At 32.7% G+C, this 8,654-nt stretch overlaps 1 long non-coding RNA gene across 1 annotated transcript; it reads right to left on the reverse strand.

Moving 5' to 3' along the window:
- Positions 1-340: 340 nt before the first annotated feature.
- LOC146997550 (uncharacterized) lies at positions 341-5,737 on the reverse strand. The gene is made up of 3 exons (XR_015040490.1): positions 5,578-5,737; positions 3,379-3,440; positions 341-534 (listed from the first exon to the last, which is right to left on the reverse strand). It is a non-coding gene; the product is annotated as an uncharacterized LOC146997550 (long non-coding RNA).
- Between the last annotated feature and the right edge of the window lie 2,917 nt (positions 5,738-8,654).

The raw sequence follows: 8,654 nt of genomic DNA on the forward strand, positions 1-8,654 counted from the left end.
CATACAATTGTCATTTTGCCAATGTAATTAATATTTAAACACTACAATTGTCAAATTACTTAGCTGACACATTAGAAATAATTTTTCTCTTGCAGTAAATGCTTCTATATTGTAAATCTTATGTCGATTAATAATTCTCTTAACCTGTTCAATGTCCATACGATTGCCATTAACTCCAATTTGCTGGCGTGATAAATGCTTCTATACATTTTTTAACAATTTTCATAAAAATTAAAATTTGTAAGAAATAATTTCCAACATTTAGGATTGTGCACTGTTGTAGTTTAAATGAGAAATCAACAAAGATTTGATAAAATAACATTTATTAACAGACATCAGAAACAAACATGAGACATACCTAGATATAAACTGGTTAAAACAATTTCCGCATATAATTGTCCCAATCAACAACTGTATTGCATATTACAAAACTCAACTGAGATCAGTCCATGGTACCAATGGCACATAAATTTTACAGTTCTAGGAAATTTAGATGCAATCCTTCAAACAAAATGCGAGATTTGAGACTTTTTTCTGGGAAAGAATAAGATTGAAACGTTATTTTGGTGTATCGTAATTAGTAAAACACATCATTTCAGGATTATTTTTACAAAATTTTCAGCTATGAGGAATCCCTTTATTCTGTAATAATTTCACCGCTTCCTCCTCTTTTTTTTTTTTTTTTTTTTTTTTTTTTGTAAATCCCAGACAACTTTGCTATTGAACAAGAATTTCTATCTATAGAATTAAAGAGAAAGTGTTAGCAAAAAAAATTAAACAAGTTACATTGAAATAAATGCTTAATAGAGCAAACAAATAAATATTGAACTTTTCTTTTTTGTACATTTTGATTCCCTTTAGGTCATACATACTTTGTTATTTCATAAATCATCATTTCATATTTTTTATTTTGTAATTAACATCTTACTGGATTAAAACTTAAGATCTAATGTGCAGAAAAATCCCAAATCTGAAATTGCCAATGTCACGAATATTCTAGATCTTTGACTTCGTACTATATCTCTAACAGCAGTCAGTATAAAGCCATGCTATACAGGATATAAAAAATTGCAGTGACAGTTTCCTTTTCAAGGATGTTCATGATCTGAACAACATTTTGTTGTTTAGGAAATGCTGCTCAGCACAGCTAAAAACAAGTCCAGCAGACATTAAATTAAATCGATAGAACATCGTGCATAATTTTTTTAATTTCTGTGGCATATGCTCAGAATGAAAATGTCAAACAGGGCCCAATAAATAGGTTCTGCATGCTTTCATAGAGAACTGGGAAATAAAATACATCTTCTGTTTTGAAATGACATCAAAAGGATCATTTTCTAGATTTCATTACAAATGCTTTATATACTGCAGTCAAATGCACAAAGACTACGGTTAGTATTGGAAAAATGCACAACCCAAGCTGTGCGGCATGTAAATTATATTTATTTAATGAGAATAAGAACCTGTAATAAACAAATAATAACACATGAATATTTGACTCAGTTCACTCATAAAACCAAGATGACTTAGCTGATCACATTGTTGCTATCTTCAGCAAGTTATCACATATTTTAACACTGTTTTTTGTAACGCCCATATAACAGAAAAAAATCTGATGTGTACACCACATAACTTCCTTGTACGGAATATTAAAGTAAACGCATTTTTTCTTGCATTTCATTTAAACTTATTGGATTGAATTAAATCTACTTCGCCGACAGCGCATAAGCCATAATAGAATAAATGCATTCTTTAAAATTCACTCTATTATTTGTTTACCATAGCGACACTCTGGCGCTAGATTCACTTAACAGTATTATATTTCGTTCATTTTATAACTCACAATGCACAAAATTTATATCATTTAAAGAATAGAATTATCTAATCGTTGCCACATGTTCTATTCAAACACTATAATAAAGCTAGAATGATGTATAAAAGAAATTAAGCAAATAAAAAAAAAGAAACAGCTTTTCACAAACGATTGAGTATTTCTCATTCAATTAATTCAGTTCTAACTTCGCGAGAATGCAAAAATACATAAAAACTCAAAATATCTATATTAAAAATTATGAAGTAAATCTTAAACACTTATTTCCTCTAAAAAATTCCAGGAAGGATTAAGCATGATTTAATTGGCAATAATAAATGAAGACGTTATCTTTGTTGTTGCGAAGGTAAGTTTCTCTAGATTGGCAACAAATCCACTAGTCTGCTGTTTCAAATGTAAATAATCATTGGCCGCTGTTTATGTACGCACTAATGTACACTATTCGAATCACAAATGTCGCTGCCTACGCATCTAAATGCCACATCTAAATTTCTGCAAGCGGTGGTTCAGCTATAATTCTATGATCAAATACTCAATCTAGTTTTTAAAAGATTTATTAAAATACTAAAATTAATCAATCTAGAATAGAATCTAATGTTACATCTCAGGAGCAGCGTTCTAGCTGCGTCATAACGAATCGAAAGTCAAGTTCTCACTGTTGCCATTCTGAGGCAGAGAAAGTTTGTTTCTAATCAAACCGGAACATCAGCATAGTGAAAGTTTCTAGTCTAACCGGAACAGCCGCCATTAAAAAAAAGGCTTAGCGGCACTTAAACAACTTTAAAATTGTTGATAATTCTAAAGATATTGCATACAGATTTATTAAAGGCGTAAAAACCTTAACCGGAAGATAAAAACAGCATAATTCAATCGATTTTAAAGCAAAAAATGTACAATTTACAAACATATAAGAGTAAAGAAACTGAGATCACTGAGCCGGGTAACAGAGTGGGTATATATATAAATATATTTATAAGAATAAAATGAATTTAAATAAATTTAATTTAAATGCAAATTTAATTAATACTTTGCGCCATTGCTGCAAGGAATGAAATTTAGATTTAAACAAATTTAAATTTTAACAAACATGTATAAACGTAAAAAAGCAAATTTAAAGTAAAAATAATTAAAAAAAGTGCAAACATATAAAAGATTTAATTTTCGAACTAATCTACAGTATCATTTAAATTCAGATAGCATAAGTAAATCAAGTGCCAAACCAAACCATGAAAATAAATTCACCAATTTAGCAAATTAAAATTAATCTTTTTTTTTTTTTTTTTTTTTTTTTTTTTTTTTTTTTTTAATGCATAAGTGAAGGACTGTTGAGCAGGCAGGAGACAGACTTATCAAGGGGAAGTTGCCTCCAAACCTAACTCTCCAATCATTCAATTCGTGTTTCGTCATTCATGCAAGCAAGTGTAAAAGTCAAAACCAAAAGTAAAGAGTGAAGAATGTCCAAAAAGAAATACCAATTATTATTATTTATATCCTTATCGTTATCGTTACTTCTAACTAATTAATCAAGGTAAAACAAAACTGCTTACCTTGTTCCAATGGGTTCTGCCAGGGCCATAGGACTTGAACTGATTTCTTCTATTTGCAAAATCTTGAAGGGGATAATCCATAAATGATTAATACTTTCTTTACACAAGCATATTTAATGAAGACGCAAACTGTTACAAAATATTTACATAATGAAATGGTTTTACATTTGGACGACGCAGCATCCCCCATAACACAAGACATCCTCAGGATATCCTATTTAAGTCGCAATCTGCCGGGAAGCAGTTAGGATATCCTGAGGATGTTGATTCTCAGATATCCTGAGGACTTCTTAAGTCAACATCCTCAGGATATCCTATTCAAGTCTCAATGTCCCGGGATATATGAAGATCTCCTCAGGATGTTGATTTTCAGATATCCTGAGGACATCGTAAATCAACATCTTAAGGATGTCCTGTTCAAGTCGTAATGTCCCGGGATATATGAAGATCTCCTGAGAATGTTGTTTCTCAGATATCTTCAGTACTTACTTTTTATGGAAGCTCATATCTGAAAATATTAAAGTAACCTTGTACCACACGCAAGTCATGTTATAAGAATCGAAATCTTACTCTATGGATTACCTATTCTGCATATGAAAATTTAATTGTTATGCTTACACTGGATTTCGTCTTGTATATGTTGGCTGTAAATACTAAGTAATAATATTTTCAAATTTTTGTTGTTGTTTCACAGTGCCTATTGATCAGAGAACTTTCTTACAAGTTATAGGCACGTGTTTTCATCCGTTTTTGAATTTCATATTGAAAGTGTGTTTACGATTAAATTCTAATTGCTACATAATATATTTTGTAAACATTATTTTAGATACTTTTCTAATATCTTTGAGCACAAATATTATGTACGTTGCAGGTTAACTCAGAAAATCTTTTACGAAGACATTTATCCTATGAACAGATGGGCATGATGTGCATCCATGCCTTATATGGCATTCGAACTTGAGCCCTTCTGTACGGCAATCGGTCAATATAATCACTTACCCGTCTCTGAGGCACTAATCAGAAATATCAAGTTAGAAAAGTATTCTATTAAATTCATCGATAGTTCCTAGCATAGAAATAACTATACTTTGAAACTGCAAAAGAAAAAAAATACTTTTTGATCTGTTACACTATTATATTAGTAATGAATGATGTTTAGTGCTGTGCAGTAAAAAGTAGCAATATTTTTTTTTTTTTTAACAAACGAAATTTTAGTTTACAGACGCAGTTAAAAACTAGTCTGTACGAGGTTTAACTTGCTTTAATTTGAATTTATAAACAGAAGAATAATTTTATTGGGCTAAAAATTTCATTGCAGTTTCTTCGTTCATATTCTGGTAAGTTCTTTAATAATGAGAATTAGTTTTTCAAAGCAACTGAGGTAAGAAGTAACTTATTTTTTACCTCTCTGTAATAGGAAAATAAGGTTTGAGAATGGGAAGAACTAACATTAAGTTCTTACTCTCCTCAAACCTTACTTTGCTACCTCTTTAACCATACAAATATTCGGTCTCTGCTAAACAAAGCGCGAGAAAAATATATCCAGCGCTCTGCAGTCTTATACGTTATGCCGACAATGCTACATGACTCCTCATAATTTAACAATAATTGCTGCTTTATTAATTTATTTGTAACATCCAGAAAATGCAGTAAACACATTTCTTCAAGGTATATAACACAAAGTTAAATGTTGTTATGAAAACTCAAAATTAGATAACGGATTAAATAGATGTTCAAACTTTAAATTAAAATGATTTAATTTTTTTAATTAAACGCGTTCTTTAAACTCAGCAGTTTTATTACGTTATTTTATACTATAAATAACAATTGAAGTTGAAAATCTTAAACTTTTGATCATCATTATCATTGGTCGTAAAACTGCTTCTCAAATTTTCTTTGCTTTTGAGAAACCGAGCTCCGCTCAGAATGTAACACCTCTGAGCACTTTTTCTGTAGCCGATGCCCCAAGAAGATTTCTCTTTTGTTAACGTGGCAGATTTATGTGTCAGACCTTTCCTTCTTTTGTATCCCCCTACAAGGGAAACCATGGAGGTAGGAAACGACCTCCATGAGGGAAACATCCCTTCACATCCCTTCCCCCTTCACAACAAAGTCGCAAAACGCCCCCAACGGTTTTAATTGCTCCGTAATAGTGATATCCTTGAAGAACCCCACAAAGTGGAAAGTACACGTACTTACTTTCTGATTTCCAGAATTCAGCTGTTCTGCTAAACGTTAATAGCCGTCGTTCCAAATTCTCTTTCAGTTACGAACTGACTTGCTGACGCTTGCAAGCGTTACATTGACAGAGTGTGAAAAGTAAGTTTCTAAATGTTTCCTTTATTCTACAAAAATGATCAGAACTAAAAAAAAAAGAAAATTATCTCAGATATCTAAAAGACGGATTTACAGCAGAATAAATCAACGTATATTATCGGATTCGTCAGAAGATGAAGTAGTATTTAATTATGAAAAAGGACTGTGTCGAATTTTCGCGCTAGCAAATATTCTTTAAGTTCCATTTCAAACTGTGATTCGGAATATGAACTTTTATGTCTCAAGAAGAACTGACTGATGACGATTACCAAAACGATTATCCCATTTTAAGGAATATTCCAAATATAGGGCTAATAAATATTCCGTTAGACTTTATGTCCCTTGTGTGCTTAGGAGTAGTACAAAAAAATGATTACTATAAGGATAGGCGGAGGCACCTTACAAGCACGATTACCACATAAAAATGTTGAACTATTTTTTTTTTTTTTTTTTTTTTTTTTTTTTTTTTTTTTTTAAATTACCAGTTTTTAAAGCCTTACGTACCAATTGAATTTGCAAGAAAACCAAGGAACCAACTCTAAAAGAATTGAAACATTGGAAAGCTACAGAATACCGTCAATTTTTACTGTACACTAGCCCACTTATTTTTTTTTTTTTTTTTAATTTAACAAAGAGCTACATGATCATTTTTTACTACTTCATATTTCGATTAGACTCTTATGTAAAATACAGAATCAGACGGCAACTGATGAACACGCACAGTCTCTATTAAAACTCTTCGTAGTAAATTTTGGGCTTTATTATGAAAAACAGTATATTGCTCATAATGTTCACGGCCTACTGCATATCTGCGAAGATGTAAAAATGTTTGGGCCGTTAGATAATTACAGTGCATTTAAATTTGAAAGCTATATATCTTCTATTAAAAAAATTGATTAGAAAATCTTCCGCTCCATTACAGCAAATAGCAAGACGAACTCATGAACTGTTTAATCATATTGTAGCTATGAATAATGATTCAATCAACATAACCGACTTAAGTTCAGAATTTCAAAATTTACACACATCTGGTCCCCTACTTAAAGATTATTAAATGCTTAATTTTATTATTGAATTTTGAATACAAATTAACTGAAGTCAGAACTGAATTTGTAGAATAATTTAATTATGAATATATCGAAGAATTCAGTTTTTGGCTATTGAATGGTTAAAAATGATCGAAAGATTTTTAATACTTTAAAGCAAAATTTTCTTTTATAATATTTTGTATTAATAATTCATTTCAAGTCTCTTGCTCAGTTTTAGATATATTTACAAATTATTAAATAAATTGAAATTCAAATTAGAAAATAAATTGTATAAATATTCTTAACATTTCTTATTTTTCCATAGTAACCACAGATGGAAGACCTGAGACTGTCTGTGGAAAATAAGCAAGTTTCAGGTTATCACAACACCTTCACACACTTTCACTGGAATATAAAGAAGATTTCTGGGGACATACTGGGATGTAACATTAAGCAGTTGAGAGTATGTATTTAAGAGGTTAAAGGGATATTGTAACTAGTATTTCAAATCCTGATAACATCCCATACGCTGTCGGTGGGACCTAGATAGGATGTCCTAAGGATATACTAGGATGTGACATTAAGCACTAGGGAGGATGAGTTTAGGAGGAAACTGGGTTATTACGGGATGTCCTGAGGATGTAGTAAGTAGGACTTTAAATCCTAATAACATCCCATACGCTGGCGATGGGACATAGATAGGATGTTTTTAGGATATAATGGGATGTGCTTAGGAGGTTTGTGGGATGTCCTGAGGATGTAGTAAGTAGGAGTTCATATCCTAATAACATCCCGCACGCTGTCAATGGGACTTAGTTAGGATGTCCTGAGGATATCCCGGGATGTGACATTAAGCACTCGGGAGGAGGTGTTTAGGAGGTTCGCGGGATATTCCGGGATGTCCTGAGGATGTGCGCATATCCCGCGAGCAACATCCTCGGGATATCCCAAGGATGTTTTGGTGCTATGTGGGATGCGACTTCTCAGTTCCGAGTTCTCGTGATCTCTAAGCGAGAGTTCATAGTTCGAGATGACGTCACTCAGCCATCGGATCTCAGCAAGAGTTGAGTTGCAACATCGTCCCACCCGGAAGTCAATTGCTGTAATTGTCCTTATTACATTCCAGCTCCACTGGATATAGTTGCACTTGTCTTTTAATCGTATGGCCATTGGGCAAGCGGACAGCACAGGCTCTCACCTTACCATCTCTCCCAGGAAAAACTTCCATTATGATGCCCATCTTCCACATCAGCCGTGGAATTTTATCTTCATGCACTAATACAATAGTTCCTTTCTTCAAACAGGTTCCTGTTTTCGCCAGTTTAGAATGATCAGCACATTTTAAATTCATCAAATAATCCTGCCTCCATTTTCGACAGATTCTTTATACCAGTATCTGTTGGTGTCTAAATCGACGTATAAGACTCTCCTTTGTTTAAGTTAATTTAAAGCTTCCTTGCGGCAATGATAGTAATCGTCTTCCTATTAAGAAGTGACCAGGGGTCAAAGATTCTGGCTCTCCTAGATCCGAGTATGTAAAGGTTAAAGGTCTAGAGTTCAATATAGCTTCCACTTCTGTTATGATTGTCTCTAATTCCCTGAAAGTTAAGGATGATTTGCCTAAGATTCTCTTCAGAAGAGCTTTCAGAGACTGAACCATACGCTCCCAAAAGCCTCCCCACCATGCCGCCCTCTCAACTATAAATTTCCATTTGATTCCTTGCTTAGAGAACTCGTCTTGAAATTTATTGCTTTTCATCACCTCGTTCAATAGCTCTAATTCTTTTTTCGCTCTTTTAAAGGTTTTGGCGTTATCGGTATACACTATTCGGCACAAACCTCTTCTCGCTATGAACCGTCTAAATGCAAGCAAAAATTTTCTGTATAAAGGTCAGCCGTAAGTTCTAAATGCACGGCTCTAGTTACAGCACA

The sequence above is a fragment of the Stegodyphus dumicola genome, chromosome 4 (assembly GCF_044657685.1).
Source record: "Stegodyphus dumicola isolate Sdum_Otavi_A_Nest chromosome 4, ASM4465768v1".
NCBI classification, from domain to species: domain Eukaryota; kingdom Metazoa; phylum Arthropoda; class Arachnida; order Araneae; family Eresidae; genus Stegodyphus; species Stegodyphus dumicola.